We start from the raw sequence: 19,894 nt of genomic DNA, 5'->3' as shown, positions 1-19,894 counted from the left end.
GCCATCCTCAGTTGATTTCAGGAAAATGGTACGTAAAGTTAGAGTGTGAAAGTAGCGTGCCAAGCTCGGGTGTCGGAGGCGTCCCGGGACGTTCTCCCTAGTTTAGGCACTTGCGCCCGAGTGTTATGCGTGAGAATCGTGGAATGAATGTGTTGGTATATCTGCCTTTTGCCATTTTTTTAAATATAGGGCTAGGTAGGATAGGTAGTGTACTTTTGGTGTGCTTGTTATATAATTATAAGTAGGTAGGGCCGGGCAGATTGTCACTGTCTCTGGTCGGGTAGGCGCATTTTCGCGTGACAATCTGTTTCAGGAAATGAAATTTGAAAAATCGAGGATAAAGCTGAGACGAATGGAGAATGCTGTTCTCAAAAAATCATCGATTTTTCGAATTCCCGCGGTCGCGATCGCGAAATCGATTTCGAAACGAACGTTGCGCTCGAGATTCTGCACATGTCCATGTGTTTTAGATTCCGTGATTTAGTATTTTTTTTTTTATCAATATGATTAGTGAATCTCGAGCCTAGATTTAAGTTACAGCGGGTTTGTTGCCCGAAGAAAGAAGACGAAGAGGCCCGACAAATTGTCACGAAGAGGGCTGCAACGAATGGCTTCCCATTTTTTGGATCTTTTTTTTTTTGGGTTCAAAGAATGGGAAGTCATTGTTATTACTTTGTCACTGTGCTCGTTTAGTAGTATGTAGTAAATGTTGTGTTATTTGACCGATTGCATGCCGGTCATATCATCCAGATCCAGATTTCATTATGGGCATCGCGATTTTGCATTAGTGTTGCGATTGATTAATAACGGGTTGAATTAAAATTAAATTGCATTCAAATTAAAATCACGTATTTTATAATGTTAAATTGATCGCGATTTAGTGTTGCGTTGTAAAAAATATCGCGTTGTTTTTAATTATTTTGATTATGAATTAATCTATTTTTATTTATTTTTTTTTATTTGAATTCATCCTGTAGTTTTGCGATTTATGATATCGGGGTATTTGAAATATTTTTTCATTCATAAAATAATATTAAATTTTATATTAAATTCAATTTAAGAATTAGTGTTGCGGCGATAAATCGCGTTGTTTCAAATAATGTTGCGTTTAAAAATTGCCCATATTTTTTTCACTTGGATTGCAGGAAATATATTCCTGTTCCTCAATTATCAATTGCAATTGAAAGAATTGCACGAAGATGATTGTACAGCGGCAGCCTCTGATAATGGTTGCAATCTTTCGTTATTAGTATAATAAAATGTGAGTATAAATTAGTTTTATTAGAGTTTCATAAATAATTAAAATACCTTATCTGAGAATATATGCTTTCGCGAGTCTTCTATCTTTTTTCTTTTTTTTTTTTTTTTTTTTTTTTTATTTAAGAATTGCATTATATAATAAAGAATATAAACTTGAAAAAGCACTCTTCGCGTTTTCTTTTAAAATTTTCATACATTAGTGTTGCGAAATAAAAACAGATTTCACACAGTTTGTTCGGCTTTGAATAGATTGTTATATTTTGGTAGTCCTTCTGGCTATTTTTTTTTTGTTCATTTTTTCTCTTTTTTTCAATATTTCATGTGAATAGAACAATTTCAGGAATCATCATGGAAGATATTTAAGTTTTAAAAAAAATATACTAATTCCATACAATATTCTCCTTTCTTTTCTTCTCTCATTCTATTTAAATATTTATATACATAGTTAGACTCGAGAAAAACTTTTAGATTTTTAATAGGCAGATTAAGTTGAATTTATGGCTAGGTAGGATATTTTTTTAAATTAAGTTTGGAGTTAGATAAGAATGCTTGTGAATTAAGTTAAATTTATGATTAAAATGGAAATTTTAGAAGATATTTATTAAGAAAATATAATTTTCAATATGCATATTTTAATATGAATTATGAAGAACTAATAAATAAGTATATATAATTTATATACATATAATAATTTATATAAATTATATAATTTTATATAAATTATAGCTTGCGTAAAAGGCATAAGAAAGAATTCTGATTTTTTAAAATCGGTATTTTAAAAATGTGATGCGAAATAGATTTCAAATCTATTAAACATTTCATCCATATTTGTATTTTTTTTTTTTTTTAATATTTCTTCAAAATTAATATTAATCAATTTTCTAAAATTTATTAATTTTTTTATTCGACGATAATTCACTTCACATAAAAATCCTATAAAAGTGTTTTTAGATTATGCTAAACCTTATTTACGCAAATAATCTTTGATTTTTAATTCATACGATTATAAAACATTTACCTTCATCTACTTTTACTTATTTCTAAATGCCGTATCGTGTATCGGTATAGCAGGAAACTGGTATAGGTAACATGCAGCTTTGATAAACTCTCGTCTAAAGAAATCCGCAGGTTTTTATTGCCATTATTTATTCAAATAATAAATATTGAAATAAAAGACTATTAATAGAAAACTTTAATTTGTAAAGTGCAAAAGAATATTTTTATAACTGTTCCAAATACTGTTGAAAGGAAAAAATTCATCTATTTTTTCCTTTATTCATTATATATTATTTAATAAGATTAAAAATAATAATTTACATTTTTATATATTTATTTATTTTTTTCTACATTCTTCGATCAAATTTAATTGAAAATAAATCTTCTAAAATTCATCTCGCGCATTTTCAATCTCAATGTTAGAATATGATATTGTAATCGTAAAGAAAAATGCTTGGGGGTAAAGTAAGCGCAATCTCCGCGTTTATTCTTATCGTGGGTAAGGTCATAAATCAGTCAAGATGCACGATATCGCTGGATCTGTTGCGCGAAAGGGTCGAAAACAATGAACCTTGTTCCTAGGATAAGAGAGTACGGTTACTTGATCCAGTTACTGGCAGTGTTCCTTGAATGATCAAGGGGTTAGGATCGTCACGTACACCGTGCCGCGATGATGCCTTTTGTGACGAGGGCGGCAAGGACAAAAAAAAAGCGCTCAAGCGTGCTTTCATGGGCGCACTAAAATATTCATTGTCTGAAAATGGGCGTTTGTTAGAGTGTGTATAGTCGCTCTGTGCCTCAAGTGGCGAGAGGTCTGAAATACAGCACGGCCGAGTAGGTGTGGAGGCGTTCCTATTATATCTCAAGGCACGAATCCGCTCGAGACTGGGGTTTACAACCCCACAGAAATTCAATATCTTGTTACGTGGACGCGTAATGGGTGTTCTTTCGATCGGTCGATGATGCCCATGACGAGTTCAAAGTCGAGTACAGCTTTACGTTCCACGATCGGAGAAAACCATTCTCGCGACGATCGTTCTCTCTCTCCGAGGACAATCTTTTTAACGATAATATCGTTCAATAGTAACGCTCGGGTTATCTATTATTAGAAAGAACGTCGCAAAATCGTCCGTTCACGCGAGACGATAATTAGAATCGTCGGAAGGAAATTCTTTGAATCGTGCTCGCTGGAAGGATGGACACTAAGCGCAATCGGAATGGGATATAACGTTGGTTGGATATAACGTGCGAAATATCGATCGTGATATTAACGTAGTTGAATTAAGTTATACTCGGAGCGAATTATTCTTTTATCCGATAATCGATTTCCATTCCATATTTCGATGAGAATTTTTTTCGATTTTTCGAAAAAACGCACGACCGTTGTCGTTGTATCGACGAATTTACGATTTATATTCCGAACGCCTATCGTTCCATACGATGGAGAGTTATTAATCGGGAGAGAGGATAAATTTCTGAATATTTAAATTCGTACGCGATACACGGGTTCGCATGTTCGTTCCATCGGTCTCTCCGCGTGACAATTTTTAAAATCTTGAAACGAGCAAACGAAGTGAGGAAGTGAGGAACTGGAACACGATGTGTAAAAAGAAATAAGTCCCAGAGGAGGAGGTAGTTGGGAATTTTCAAATAGCCGAGTTAAAAATTCCAAGTTTTCGTGGCAGCCGAATATCTGGTGATGCGGTACGCTCGAATGTAATCTCGGCTCCAGCACGGCGCAAAGCTTACAAACGCCAGAGGGTGGGCGAGAGAGGGTATAAGGTTGACTAGGACTAAAAAGGGTTGCCTCTGATACGACGTGGTCGACAAAATTTTTCACGCGACGGAGCGCGTTGTTTCCTTCGAAGAATATGGATTTTATGCACGAATAAAGAGGGGAGATGTACTTATGCGTCCCTCGCTCCTCCAACAATTTCACGTACGTCTTCGGACGACTAATTCGGCTACATCGCGCCACTACTGTTACGCGGCCAAACGACGACGGTGCGCTGCACCTGCATTCGCGAATTTGCATGCACAAGCACGACAATCCGCGTGTTTGCTCGTGTCGCATATTCGATGTAGACCGCGTATCGTCGACGCTGCTATCGCAACATTTTTTATTCCGTTCTCGTGTACACACCTTAAAAAAAAGGGAGCATTTTTTCCCTCCCCTCCCTTTTTTTTTTTTTTTTTCTTTTTGAAAATCCTGCTTGAGGCTGCATAATTTCGCTGCCGCTCGTCTATCGAGACTTCTAGACCGCGTAGAATCACGACGTGGAACATGGATGGAACGAAATTTTCAAATCCACTTCAAACTTTTCCTTATATATATATGTAAATATATATTATATTAATATATAGTTTCATTTCGAAAGATCAACACGAATACGCGTTGTACGCGTGGAAGCGCAACTGTATCGAAAGTATTTTCCCGATTATATATAATTCGAAGGCAATAAACGGGGGTCGGAACGCGAGCCCCGTATAATTGTAATCGATGACAACGAGCGGCCCGATCCGGCAATTAAACCCGAAACGGGCACGAATTCTGACGGAGCGATGAAAATTTATTAAAGCAACGATAATTGCGTTCACTTGGATGGCAAGCGCGCGCGAACCTTCTCAAATTGGAAATCCGCGCCGGGGGCGATGTCGGTGACGGGTCGCGTTTCGCAAAAAAAAAAAAAANAAAAAAAAAAAAAAAAAAAAAAAAACGTTCAGTTTTAACGAGGTTTTAACTCCGTCGAATCGTAAACGGTATCCGACCGTGTCGCGTTTCCTTCGATTTTTCCTTTTTTTTTTTCTCCCTTCTCCCCTTCCTCTCCTATAATCCCAAGGGGGTAACAGTAGGGATCTATATCTGAATCTCGGGAGCGTGTCTAATCGATCCATCGCACCTTGAAGATTTTTCGAAGATATTATTCGTTGACGTGGACCGGCAAGATAGATAGATCGAGGAGGAGAGCGGAGGAGTTTGGCGGTGATGCCCGATTCGATTGATTTCCGATTCAAACGAGATTCCTTTTCCATTTATGGGATAGACCCGTGGTGGATAGACTATGGATGGATATACCATCCATAGTTGTACGAGGGAGACGAAGCTGGGCGAGGGACACGTGCGAGGTAACGTAAGAGGTTGGTTGGAGAGGGAGAGAGAGAGAGAGAGCGGATAGACGGGAAGCGAGAGAGGAACAGAGGGCGGGAAAGGGATTCGAGGTGAATCTACCCGGCGCAGTGTGTACCTCTATTCAGAATCATGCGGCATGGCTCGTAAATGGAATAATCAGTGACACGAGGGAACACGGAATACGCTGTTGTTCTCCCTCCCCCCTTTCGTCCCTGCTTTCCCTAACCTCCTGCTTTCCTCTTTGCTTCTTCCTCTTCCCAACCATGTCGTTGTGTCACCCATCACCCCTCCCTCTCCTCTATGGAAACCATCCCCCCCTGGTAGTTGCGGTGATGAATAATCCTCAGATCCACGGCGAGACGGCAAGTTGCCGGGGTTAACAAGTGAAAACGTCAACGGCGGATGCGAATCGAGAGAGAGAGAGAGAGAGAGAGATGGGACGCGGCGAGTGTTTTCCTCGTTTTCATCGCGGATGAACGGTGACGAAATTCAATTGGCGGCCGCGTGGTTGGCTCATGGTGCATTCTTGGACGAAACGAAGGGCCTGAGAAATGAATGACTCGTGGCCCGAGATTATCCGGGACGGCAAGTCGCGAAACAAGTCGAGAAGCCGACAGGCTCGGCTTGAATTCTATTGTGATACGGTTCGAGGATCCCGATATTGTTTCTCGGCCGGTCTCGTTTTCCTTTATTTTTCATTTCTCCGACGGGAAATCGTGGCGAAACGGTTTCCTCAAGAAACTTTTTCCGACTGCTCCGTTTGTCGGTTGATTATTCTCAAAGTCTAAAAATTGCCGACCCTCTCGCGGTGAATAGAATGATTCGGGGAAAAAAAGGTTGGAGAATCGCGAGCGATTCTTGTATAAATATAGGAAGCGCGATTTCGATCGAAACTCGATCGCTCGCTCGCTCGCTCGTTTTCAATTTCAAATATTACTCGCGCTCTCTCGGATCCGTGACTCGGAGACTTCGTCTGTAATCACAAAATTCGTGGGTTGCGAGTAGGAGGCCTGTAATTTGCAAATTCGCTCCAAGCTTGCCATAATAATTTCTAAATAAACGGTACCTCGATCAATCCCCGCGATCCCAATTGATCGAGTTCCCTATATCGCTCGCCAATTTCCAGTTTGCTTCGCTTCGTTTAAAAAATAATTCTTATTCTTCGCGATTCGTTTTCGCAACGTGTCAGTGTGACGATGATCTACGAGAAGGAGAATCCCCGTCGAGGATTCGTGCCCTCATCAGCCGGGTGACAGCAATTTCTAGAAAGTGGAAACGCGGAATCGTCTCACGACGATATCGGTGGATGATATAGCCGCGTTACTGGAACGAAGCGGAGATGGAAGTAAAAGGATGAAAAAGGGAGGAAAAAATTAAGAGAGAGAGAAAGAGAGAGAGGAGAAAGGGTGAAGGCAAGTGGGAGAAGGGAATGAAAAGGGACAAAGATGAAACGAAGCAAGCGGGGAGAAGAAGGAACGACCCCAAAGGAGGTTGAACCGATGGTACTTCCAGACGTAAATTGCAAATGTTCCGGAGAACCGAATAATCGGATAATCAGCCAGACTGTTCTGTCTCCGTTTGCTATTTCCAATATCTGCCTTCCTTTTCCAGACATCGACCTATGGATCAACGACAACTTATTGTCGGGATGAAAATAGTAGTGGTTTCTGCTACGCATGCATTTAAAACTCTTTTATTGTCTCGATGGAAAAAAAAGGATTTCTCTTTCGTTCTTGGCGATCGTTGTTATATCATTTTCTTCCAGTGTTTCCTTTTTCTTTTCCTTTCTTTTTTTCTTTTTTTTATTTCGCGAGCCATTATTATTCCGCGTCTAGACGCACGATAACTTTTCCTTATGCGATCCTCGATGCGATCCCTTCAATCGGTTACGAAAATATTTTTCTTTCTTTCTCTTTCTTTTAATCATCGAACGATCTATCTGGGGACACCGACGCGACTCATTTTGACAAACCGATTATGATATATACGATGGACGAATGAGAAATTGCGATTAAACGCGATCCTCTTTTATTCTTCCCTTCGAGGAATACGATCGCACGGTTATCAAACGGATACGTCACCATCGTAGTTCATCGCGTTCAATATCGCGCGAGCCGCAAACCGCACACGCCACTGACCTGAGCTGCTTGCCACAAGTCTATACCAACAACTTCTCTCGTAACAAGACGGTTGATTGCTCGCTTGTATCTGTACTTAAATTCAATTTCTCTTTCCCTTTCTCCCCGAACGAGTTACTATCTTCTCTCGTCCCTCTTTTGATAAAACTAATCGCGACTATTTCGAACAGAAACTCGAACTCTTTCCCCTAAACCCGATTCGTTTATCTTCCTTACGGAATAATTTAATCAAAGAGTTCATAAACACAAAATTGTTCGCTCGTTGATTCCTCGCCAACTTTCTTGTTGTTCATAAACACGAAACGGTTCGTTCCTTGATTTCTCTCTCTCTCGTCCAAGTTTCTCAAACGTTTCTTAACATTTTGAATAAACTTTGGGTTTGCCAACAAGGGAAGATTTTTAAAGAATTTCTCCTCGTTCTCGTTGTCCTCGTTTAAGTCGAAAATTGAATGTAATGCATATACCGTCGTATTGCAACCTCGTGCATTACACGGCGCGTTGCGAACATGGCTGAGAAATCGAACGGCGCTGATAACTAGGTAGCTATTAGCGATAACAACTTTTGGACAGACGAATCGTTTTGCATAGATTGCAAGACTGTCCGCGTAAACTGGGAACAACCGCACAGTTTCAAATAAACTTCCCCCGTTTCTCCCGTTTCGCTCAACTTGTCGCATAAACAGTTGCCGATAGTTGCTCCGTTCTTTGTTCACTTTTATCATCAAACCAACGATCGAGAACGAAACGAAGGAGAGACCGGTAGAGCCGAATAAATCGTGAAAATGGTAGGTGTTTCCGTTTCGATGGAAACGGGATAGATGACACAGCGTGCGCTTAAAAGCAGTTGTGCAAGTTTTCCTGCTTTCCAACACCTGATCGACTCCTCCCGGAGAAATTTAAAACAATATTTCCACAGAGAACACGAAACGCGAAAAGGAAAACGCGGTAAGTTTCGTGCGCGAACTTGTATCGTGTATTTCAGAGATATTCCAGATACTTATCTTAGGAGAGGAGGGAAAGTGTGGAAACACGCGTGAGATTCGGTTTATCGGTTCGAACAACTGTATTTCGAGAATTTCTTTCTAAAAGATTACGTTAAAGGTAGACGTCAATATTTTGAGAATCGTTGAAAATTGATGATTTCGAAATCGTTGCAAATATTTGACAAATAACGCGAATACATTATATATGCGAAATTCGACGACGAATTAAATGAATGTTAAGGAAAAAAAGAAAAGAAAAAAAAAGAAAAAAAATCGTCCATCATCGCGAAAACAACGTTTGCCATCCACCGCAGTTTGATGGGATTATATCGAGGATCCGATGTGTTGGTCCCTCGTCACGGTATGCAAATAATTACGACCCGTACGTTTGTTATGGCAGCTATAAATTTAACCGCAGAATCGTTGTCTTCGAAATATGACAAGGGTTTGACTATACGCAAGTCTCAAAGGGGCTGGGTTGCAACGTCGCGTATTCGGAAGAGGTCTCGAGTCATCGTGTACCGTGGCTATCCGTGATCTAAACGACACCATCTTATCAAGGAGTAAATATAATCGATAATAAAAGTTTTTTTTTTTTTTTGATCGTTTCTACGTACAACGGAGAATCGTCGAGATTTTTCTTTCTCTTTGCTAGGAGATAAAAGAAGTCGGTTGAACGGATTGTCAAAAGGGGGTGAAAGATAAACGGTTGAAGCCTTTAGAAGGCTTTATAAGAGAGACCAAGAAATCCGTCTTGGAGGCCCTCTTCGAACGAACAAGTGTAACTCGTTATGAATATTTAACGATTTAATTCTGGAGAGGAGTGCAGGGGGGGGAGAAGAATATAATCGTTTCCGGGCTCGGTTGCATTATTCGATTTTAATAAGCCGCATTACAGCTCTATCCATTCGAATCAAAATCAGAAGGGAGTAACCGATCCGTTTTCTTATATTCATATACGAGGCAGATACGGGCAGTCGGGCGGAAATTCCCTCGCGGTACGTAAGCTATCGCGATCTCAAGTTTCTAATTACCAGATGCTATTCCGTATTATGACTACGGACTTGCGATTATGGGAACGCAATAGTCGTTCAAAAGTTGTACAACGTACGCGTAAAACTATCCACGTTAATGAAATCACGTATCTCGGGGAAATGGGGAAAAATCATGCACGTACGGACTCTTGCGGGATCGAGATACGCTATCGTAATCCAATGACGAACAATATCGTCGGCGAATACACCGAAGAGAGAGAGAGAGAGAGAGAGAGAGAGAGACGTTAACAAAAGATTCCTCCCGCCGAATTTAATTTTAAACGCGTAAGGCATCCGAGCGAGACACCCGACCGACTTTCGACAATTTCGTGAAACAACGTCACTCGGATGTTGAGGCAGCACGCAGTTAGTTCCAGCCTGATAATTAATTGCCATACCACCGATCGCATTTGTCGCTATTTACCTGAAAGCGTCATTAGCGCTGGCAGCCAGTATCTGAGAATCCCTTTCTCGCTGCCAACTACGACGACGTCTCGATAGATACCACGTATATAGCGTAACGTTTCATTATTATCGTGAAATAGTAGAAGCTCGCGGCCTCGTCAAGGCCCTGTGAAAGGACATTCTCCGCCGTTCGCGTTTTTTTTACCTGTGTGTTTCCGTTCCTGTTTTTGATACCTTTGTCCCCTTTTCTTCGTCCCCCTCTTTCTTTGTCCCCGCGGCTCCGTATCCCGCGTTCACAAGCATTCCTCTCATCGTCTCTTTCGGTTACGGACGACGACCAACCAACCCTTACCACCCTTTCGCGTTTCTTCCCCACGCTTTTCCGTGTCTCGACCGGTGCGACTTCGTTTTCCTTCTTTCCTTCTTTGTTTTGTTTTTTACCTTCTCCTTCCATTCGGCCTTCTTCAGACAATGGAAAGCCCTCGCTTAGAGGTAAACGATAGGAAACGATAGGAAATTCCACCACGATAATTGTTGGAGATTTTCGCTTTCATCGCGGCCGGAAGTAGATCTGAATTTTAATCTCGAGCCTCTCTCTTTCCGTCAATCTTCTTCTTTTTTTCTTTTTTCTTTTTTTTTCTTTTTTTTTTTTTTTTGCTTCCGATCGATCGAAAAAATTTCCCTCGCGTCTCCATTAATGCGTTTCCACGTGCTCGAACTAATTCTTGCTCGATATATTTTTTGACCCGCTTTCGAAACGTCCATCGTCTCTATCGATGTCAAATATCACAATTCGTTACTCGACATTCGTTTTAATCGGAATAATCTCGTGACACACGGGCTAATCACAAGTTGCACGAGGGGGGGGAATTATACATTTAATAATCAGGATTATGAAATTTGTATTTACGACAGGAGGAAACCCTATATATTCGTTAGGCAAACAGCGGAGCTTTGTCCTAATCATAGTGGATTTCGGCCACAATATGCACGTCAACCTAAATTAATTGACGCACAATTTCATTTCAATTTTACGTTCCCCAAATGAATAAACACGAAGCGATAAAACGAAATTGTAGCGAGTACGTACGAATTTTCGAAACTGATGTAACAACGTGTCCAATCTCCTTTCTCTCTTTCTCTCTTTCGTAACTATAGTATAATACGCATAAAGCTTTGTATATCGTCAAGAATTAAAAGTCCTTTGTCTGCCTCACCTTGTCTCTTCGTGCTTCGTCGCTTACTGGAAACGCTTACTTTTGATGTTTCGAGTTATATTAATCCTGATTATTTCTGTATCTCGCGCGAGTTACGTTTAAAATGGTAAAAAAAAAAAAAAAAATTTCTCATCGCTCTTCAAGTCGATAATAAAAACTATATCGAACGTTAACCGCCGTACGAAAACAATGAACGAGGGACAAAAGGCGTCATTTATTGCACCGACCGTGATGCATTAAAACACCCTTTAAGAATAACAAGGAGCAAGGAGCGTCGAGTACGAGTGCATATTCGGTGCAAATTGTCGCGTACAAGTTGTCCATACTCGAATATTAAACGAGGCGGGGCATCGGGGCACAATATGGCCTCCATTGGCCAGTAATTATTAAGAAAAGTCCTCCTCGCCCCTTGGTAGGTGCGAGGGTCGCGTGGACGAGTTGCAGAGTTGTAAAGGGGTCGCTGGCGCGCTCGAGAGTGCACAAGGGTGATATTTCGCGCGTGCTCACTTTCATATACCTTTACGCTTGCCAGATGCCGAAGGTCGGCTGAAATTAACTTTTGTTACATGGCTGCACACGCGAAATTTCCCATAACGCGACAATAAGCCGGCCGGGTCAAAGCGTTCCTTTACCGTGTATCGGCTTCCTTTTTTCCCCACTCTTCCTCGCGAATCATTTTTGGGAAAATGACGCTCTTATCCCCCGGCTAATTATTTCAATACTTATCTTACGTAGAAAATCATCGCATCGCGATTACGAAACGAAAGACTTCGAATCTTCGTTGCCGAAGAAGAACGGCTTTTAAAACCCTTCGTGAAAATAAGAAACTTTTCCTCTTCCTTGGTGAATATAGTTGGTTGGTCCTAGTTACCTTTTTAAGTAGGTCGATTTATTTCCGATGATATATATATATATATATACATTGGATCGAGCTCGTATTGGCTCGATCAAACGCGGAACAGTTTTCACGCACGAAAACTTTAAACAATATTTCGCTACGTTTTATTACTTTTTTTTTCTACTTCTAGAGTAGATCCTCGTGGCCAAGATTTCTTTTGAAAGAGCACGGCTTGGTCTCGGCTATCCGGCTGATAATTATCGGCCAGTTCGCGTTTCGTTTCGCTTCTTGACATCCTTTTCTAGGGGAAGCGATGGCGCGAGTCAGGACAAAACAGATGCGAGCATAGCCGGGGGGAGGGAGGGGGAGAGGGACGGGAGGAGAGAAACGCGCGATAGGAAGATGGAGAGAGATGGAATAAGTGAATCGGTGGTGGAGGTTGAGCAGGAACAGGGGGTAGGAGCAGTACAGGGGCGGAATTTCGCGCGTGCTCCGCTTCGTCCCCTCGGTTACCGCCACCGTTGCCGCCGCCACCGCCGCCGCCGCCGCCGCCGCCGCTGCTGCTGCTGCTGCTGCTGGATGCTGAGGGTAGCTGGACCGCGCGCGTGAGGTGTCAGTTCTGCGCGCGACCTCTCCCCCGAAGGTGTCAACCTACTCGCGACCTACTCCAAGGTGTTTGCCAAAGTCTCGTGCAACTGACGTGCTTGTCCTCGCGCGTTTCTTTCTCTCGCTCGCTCGTTCGCTCATTCTCTCTCTTTCTCTCTCTCTCTCTTCTCTCTCTTCCTTTTCCATTCTCGCTTGTTGTCGCGTCCCGATTTCTTCTTTATAACTCTTTCCCTTACTTTTCTCTCGTTCGCATTTCCCTCTCTCTATTTTTTTGTTCCTCGTCGAACGAAAAAAAAAAAAAAAAAGAAAAAAAGAAGAAAAAAAATAAGAAAAAAAAAAATTAAAAAGAAAGTTAAAAAGAAGAACATTCAAGTGAAGTTTTCTTTTCGAACGGAAGAACCGGAAGTTGAGCCGTCCATCTGGCACGTGACACGCTTCACCACCGTTATCATGTACAACGGGATGTCCAGAGGCAACAATGTACGTGAACACGTTTTTATTGCGACCAACCGAATTATTTAACCGTTCTTCCTACCTAAGGGTTTTTTCTTCCCTCCATCGTTTTTATCGTACAACATCTCTCCTCGTTCCTCGTTCCTTCCTCCCTTTTCTCACTTTTTACGTTTCTTGTCTCTTCGTTAACGCGAGATGCAAGCAAGTGGATCACGGAAAGCTCTCTCTATTCTTTTTTTTCCCTTTCTTTCTTTCTTTCTTTCTTTCTTTCTTTTTCGAACGTTCGGATCGATCCCCTTCGAGTCGGTGGAACGCTTTCGATAAAGCGTTGACTAATGATGCGCGAGACAAAATGCATTCGTCGACCCATCGGAATTTCGCTCATTTATCTTGGTTCCACCTCGTGGAGTTTCGTGCATGAAGCGCGCGTTATCAACGCTACGTAAACGTTAGTGATAACCGACTACCGATCCATATAATAGTATATGGATACCACGGTTCAGGCGCGTTCGACAATACAAAATCGCAGCGTCATGATTCCTTGATGACGCGTACCATGGCAAAAATCGTTCGATCGCGTGAGCGCGGGGATCGATACGATCAATCTCCTCCCGAATCTTTCATCGTGATACTTGATTTAATATTCCGGCCCAATGGAATATTCTAAAAATAAAATATATCACCGGTTATCTCGTTCCCCTCGTACGTGTACGGATGCATGACGATGCATCATTGTCACATTCCATTTCTTTTCGGCCGCGGAGCGGTTAGAATCGGTCGAAAAAGAAGGAACGATCCATCCCGTTGGATGGATACGAAGATATGAAAGGTATACGTCCCGAAAGCTAATTCCTCGAATGGCGATAATTTATCAGAGTCAAGTAACTCGTCGCCTCTCCAATGATTAATTAATCGTCACAGTCAGTAGGCTAGCTCGTTTATTTCTTCAACGTCCAAGACAATTTTCCCCCCGATTTTTATCGCCCACGCGCCAGTTCCTTTTTTTTTTTCTTTTTTTTTTTTACGACTATTTAAAGCTCTCCCGCTTTTCATCACGACCACGTCTTAACTCCATCCGACCGTTCCCTCCGTTAAGAAGGAATGTATTTCTCTCTCTCTTTTTCTCTTTCTCTCCTCCCTCTCTCTCTCTCTCTCTTGAAATTTTTTCAAATTCGTTTGGCGAATCGCGGAAAAAGAAAAAAAAAAGAAACGCGCGGCTTTCCGCACCGGAGGCGGCGTTCTAACTACCGGCCGAACAACAACGCGAAGGATTTTAATTTACCGCGTGTTTGAACGAATAACAAGCGCGTCAACGTGAAACAATATCGTTGGAGCGTATGCAAAGGGAAAATCGAATTCTCCGGTCGGAGTTGGATAGTTGTGCGCGGATAGAGAGCGAGATCGAGTTTCCCAAATCGAATTCCTCGATCTTTCGTTTCAATCCGTTTCAACGGATGGAGGAAATTTTTCTACGTGATAAATCGTGATAAATTTGGAAAACCGGTTGAAGGACAATTGTGAAAGAAACGGCGCGCTTTTTTACGCGATCTCTCGCCGATTCCTCGTTCGTTTCCTCGATTCCAATTCAATATCGTCCCCCCTCCGCACCACCAAATTGTGAATGCATCATCGCGATCGATGGTAATTGGTTGGCACGCGCATTACCCGGAAGGACGATAATAGTCGTACGTGTAAAATTCATGATTAGATTAACGTAGCGTGCACGGTTCATGGGAGAGTTGTTCCCGTATAGAGTTTTTGCGTAAAATCGAGGCAACTTTGCGGGAGGAGATGGTGTCGGTGGCGGGAGTGGTTTTAAAACAATGAACGTGTGCAAGTTTCCTTATGGACGGGTATATATGGAAAATTCACGGTATATATATATATCTGTATAATAGAGTCTAAAGAGAGGTCTTCCGGAGTGGTTACTTATATTAGAGTTCCCCTCGGCGGAACGTTTTTCTTTCGAGATAATTTCGCGTCATGTTTCGACCGGACACAGTCGTCGCCCTGTTAAATATCCTTAATTGAAAACGCGTAAATCCTGAACCGGTGCAAAGGACACGTAATCCTATTCCCCGGGCTGATCCCCCGTAGACAAGCGTGGCCAATTTTCGTTTAATCGCGTCGTCGTTGCTCGGTCTCTCTCATCTCACGAATGCAGTTGAAACGAGGGTGAACGAAGGAAAGAAAAGGGAAAAAGGAAGAAAGAAGAGAGGAGACGGCGCGAAGAGTAATTCGCGCGAGGAAAAGAATTTCCACCTGCTCCTCTCATCCGACGTCGACTTACGTCGAGAAGCGCGCGAGCACCGTTTTCCCTTTAGTTTTTAAATCTACGCCCCTCTTTCCTTATTTCCTCCCCTTTCCCATTTCTTCTCGCCTTCTCTAGTTAAATCCGCGTGATTCTTTTTTTTTTCTTTTTTACTATTGGCGCGAACGCGACCATTGCCGGAGCGTGATTCGAACGTCATCCTGTCATCGACAGTCTCGTACAATGGGTTGTGCACCGCCCGTCGTATCGGGGATACCAGATTCGGGGTAATATTTGCGGATGATGAAAGCGTTGCGAGCGTCCGTTATGTGGCGTAGCTAGGCCGTAAATATTCATCGATCTACCCACCGAATTCGAGCCATTATTTCTGCAACTTTCATCCACGGTCGCGATGGTGGTGGTCGTTTGGAAAACTCTCTCTGGTGGTGGCTGTCCGACAATCGCGGGAACGTAATTACAGAGGACGACGGATTAATTAATCTTCTGATTGCGACATCAAACAACGGGGGGAGGGGGGGGGGGGAGGAGGAGGGCTCTCTCGAAGCCGAGCGATGGATTTATTAATTTCGTTCGTTTCTTGTGACGCGGTTCGACGATAACCGGGCATCGCTCCGAAAGGAAAGGAGAAAGAGGGGGAAAGGTAAAAAAGGGAGGTAAAAAAAGAGAAAGAGAAAAGTGCGACGCGGTAGACGCGAATAAGAGGTTTCGATGAGGGGACGATCAATGTTACATTCGAGGGGGTGAGACTCTCTCTCTCTCTCTCTCTCTCTCTTAAAACGTCGTGCGTCAAGTGAATCGCTAGTAAAATGTAGGTCGAGCGAAATTACACGTCACTTCTTATTACTCGAGTCGAACGAGGCTCGTCGGTGTACGTGAAAGTTTGTACATGCAGGATAGGCAACTAACTCGTCGATATCGTCGACGAGGCAAAGATCGAAATAAATGGCCATCGAATGTTACGTTTCAATCGGCGAGAGATTGACGCGCGAATCATTTTCTCGACGCGAGAACTTCGAATCCGAGTTCGAACTTTTGAGAGCACGATTCGATCCCTTCTCCTTTCTTTTTTTTTCCTTCTCCCTCCCTTCACTTTTCGAGAGAAGAAACAATCGTCGATATAATACGCGAGAGCGCGTTCCGATATTTGACGCATCGACACACCGATACGAACGATTCCCCGATAAGGAATTTCCACGTTATGAATTTAACATTACTCGTTTTCCCAACGATTCGTAATGTTTGCATCGCTCTTACGCTACAAATATTTCATAAACATTAATGGAAGCATTTATCATGGATCAATATTTTCACGGTAAATTTTAAACGATATTTCGAGTAATCGAGTTTTATACGTGCGCATGTGAAATAAACGCGCTATTAAAATTCCCCTTTTATCCGCGATACACACGCACACACACGCGCGCGCGCGCGCGCGGCGTTCAAATTACATTTTCAAATGGTATTTCAATATTCTCGCGTTTCCTTCCTAACTTTTCTTCCCTTTACCAATTTATCAATTTTCGATCATCGATCGATCAGGATCTCGCCATCTCGAGTATCCGTTGATTATTACGCGGAACCCTTCCGGTCCGGATATCCGATTCCGAGTCACCGAAAGCGGTGGCGGTTTTTAATCTCTGCCTTCCTAATCCTTCTTCGTCGCATCAACTCTTATCTCGGCGGTTAAGCAACGGGGGTGGGACAAATTCGTGGTGAAATAAGCATGCAAAGCGAGAGGGCGACCGTCCGCCAGCCGTAAATCGGCGCTAGACTCGGAAACTCTCGGCGCCGTTTTGTTAACTCGTCCAAAACTATTTTCGCCGACGTGCGCGTTACCGTGAACCGGGATGCTGCTGGACGGTTTGAAAAGTGGTGAACCCTTGGGAGAGGCGGCGCGCCCGTACCGTGTCCTCCGTTGGTAGTGGTGGAAACGATGGTGGCGATTCGAAGAGTTAAGGGACATTACATAGTACGCTCAACAAAAGTTTTCCGTGCGGCATGCAGAGTGGACTCGATTCCCGCTCGGTCCTTCAAATTTACATTCATCTCGTACGAATATATACGTGTAGAAATATTTATTTATATATATATATTTTACTATATTCTACTTGGTTATACATATTCGTACACACAGGTATTTTCCGTTCTCTTGGTCCTCTTCGGCTGTTCCTCCCCCTTCGTCCTTTTCCCAGCTCTCTAGTACGGTAGCGCACGTATTTTCCAGCCTTGGAGAATAGCAGGTGAGTTTACTCGGGCCAACTTATGCCATTTGCCATTGCTCCCCTCTCCCCCGCTCTGTCTGCCAGTTCCGAGTACACTCGTTCTTTAGTCTGGAAAGTTGGTGGTGGCCCATCTCGAAAGTAAGGCTGCAAAACAAGCGGCATTGCTTTACCGCACGCATGCGTGTAATCGCGAGGCAGAGTTTATTTTCGGAAGAAACGCTGATACAGGGCGAAAAGTTGTGGAAATCGTGAAGCGATCGACTTCAGATCGGACTCGCCTAGTCGAGGTTGGTCGTGGCGAGGTCACATATTTGCATTCTTCAATCGTTGACTCGGGAAACGATCCCCCTTTTTTCCCCCTTTCCCCTACGCGATATAAATTTCACTCGCCTCGAAAACAAGAAATTATACGCGAGTTATTGTAGATCACGGCGGATGTAAATATTCGATCGGCTCCCCTTTCCCTCCCGAGCAAGATGTTTATCGCACTACATATTTAATCGAAAGCTATTCCGTAGATATACGGGCAAGCATGTGGATTTAACCCTCTCGCTTGCAATTTACAAGTGAACAAAAATGAACGCCTCGGAAATTCAACGACCAATCTGATTTTAATAAGGGGGAATGTCATTTTGAAAGATAAGTGTTAAAATTAGCAACTACTTTTATCCCCTCGAGAGGAAAGATCGATCGTTGCGTGGATAAGCGAAATCCAATTCATCGATATTCGAATTCCGTCTCGTCCCCTTTCGACTAAACACGTCGAGAAATGGTCGCATAATAATCGAACGACGGGATAGATAGGGAAAGACGGCGGGAATGTCAGAAATACTTTGGAAAATCGCGATGAAATTTCCCCTTATCTGAGAAGCGAATTGGAGAGAGAGGGAAGGATGATGAAGGAGGTGATAGAGGGAAGGAAACGGAGGAGTGAAACACGGGTTCGCGTTTCTCGGTACTCGGGGAGAGGTAGTATAACCTTTCGGTTCTACGCAAAATTAACCAAGTTATTCGCGGAGATACGGTAAAAGTTGGTAACGGCTCGAGGCCGGAGTTTTGTAATTTGCGTTATTGTCGAAAGGATGGGAAGGAAAGTCGAAAAACGGAGATGGCGTGGCGGATTCGCGGAGATTGGCCGCGAGGAGGAACGACCCGCCCTCTCCTTTGCCAAACATTCAGGATCCAGAACTAATTTGAATCGATCCCCCTCGATCAGAAATTCCTTCTCAAAGGTTTTCGCGGAAAGGAAGGGAAAAGTTGTCGGGCGAGATTCGCTTCGAGAGCTCGGATGCTGTACTTACTTATCACCGGTCTCTCGTTTGTTCTCGCGCGTCGATCCCTCTTGAAAAATCTGTCAAAGCTTTCTCTACGGGAAGAAGAGTCTCTTTCGCGCCGTTTAGTCGCACAATGGGTTCTCTCCTTGAAAATCCTGCAAAATATCACCGCCGCGATATCTCGAAAATGAAGAATGTACGAAGAATTGTTTTCTTTTTTTTCAAACCATGCACGCGTCATATATATATACAATAAGAGATCTCTGAAATTTCTTTGACTATCACATTCTTTGAACGTGAACGGTTCGTGTGGTCACATCGGAGTTATCCGTTTGTAAAATGCGAATCAATTTCTAGGGAGGATAGGGTAGGAGATAGGGGAGGCGATATTACGATATCGTGTAATCGATAGCCCGGGCAAACAATATCGGAAAGCCATGAGAACGTACGAAGTTTCCATCATCAAGCCCGTGCGGTACAGCACGTGCGCGCGATACGCTCGCAATTAAACCGCTATAACGTAAGAGGGTTGGTCCCTCGGGTTAGGGTAACGCGGTGGCGATGTCTCGTCTGGCTGCCAGAGCTGAGGGGGGGGGGGGAGGAGGGTGTTCTTAGAACGACATACCGTAATATAGCATACCGCGGCATAATGCGCGGCATAATAAACTCGGAGTAGACGCGGCCGTTCCACTACGTGGCTTTCTCGCCCCTGGAGTACGCGTCGCGATATAGCATTATCGGCTTCCTAAGCTATAGCGTGGCCGGCATATAGTTCCGCCATGTACCGTATTCCATCCGTTAAGCTCTGTACGCTTTCCTCGCGCGCGGCCCCCTCATTATCTCAACACAATGAATGCTCCCGGCCGGCCGGTATTGGCATTTGCACGAATTCCAATAGAATTTAATTGGGGAAGATTGAGCGCGTATGCGTGCACACGCGCGCGCGTGTGTACACATTTCTCGGGCGAAAAAAAAACGAGGCGAGGTTGGTTGGTTGGTGGTTGGACGATCTGCCCGTTTGCCGCGATCCCTTCCCTCATATTTCTCTCTCTCTCTCTCTCTCTCT

General features: G+C 43.1%; 1 protein-coding gene across 2 annotated transcripts in view; it reads left to right on the top strand.

The window, feature by feature from the left end:
- Positions 1-1,187: 1,187 nt before the first annotated feature.
- The window catches only part of LOC122719450 (Down syndrome cell adhesion molecule-like protein Dscam2), a 128,391-nt gene continuing 109,684 nt past the window's right edge, over positions 1,188-19,894 (top strand). The window contains exon 1 of one of the 2 annotated variants that reach the window (XM_043945251.1): positions 1,188-1,261. The gene's annotated coding sequence lies outside the window, so the exon portion shown is untranslated. Of the gene's footprint in view, positions 1,262-13,034; positions 13,088-19,894 lie in introns of those variants that run through there. The other variant, XM_043945242.1, reaches the window with a different exon arrangement.

This window comes from Apis laboriosa, unplaced genomic scaffold (assembly GCF_014066325.1).
Source record: "Apis laboriosa isolate Shangri-la unplaced genomic scaffold, ASM1406632v1 scaffold11_cov152, whole genome shotgun sequence".
NCBI classification, from domain to species: domain Eukaryota; kingdom Metazoa; phylum Arthropoda; class Insecta; order Hymenoptera; family Apidae; genus Apis; species Apis laboriosa.
This window is presented reverse-complemented; position numbering and strand designations above follow the sequence as displayed.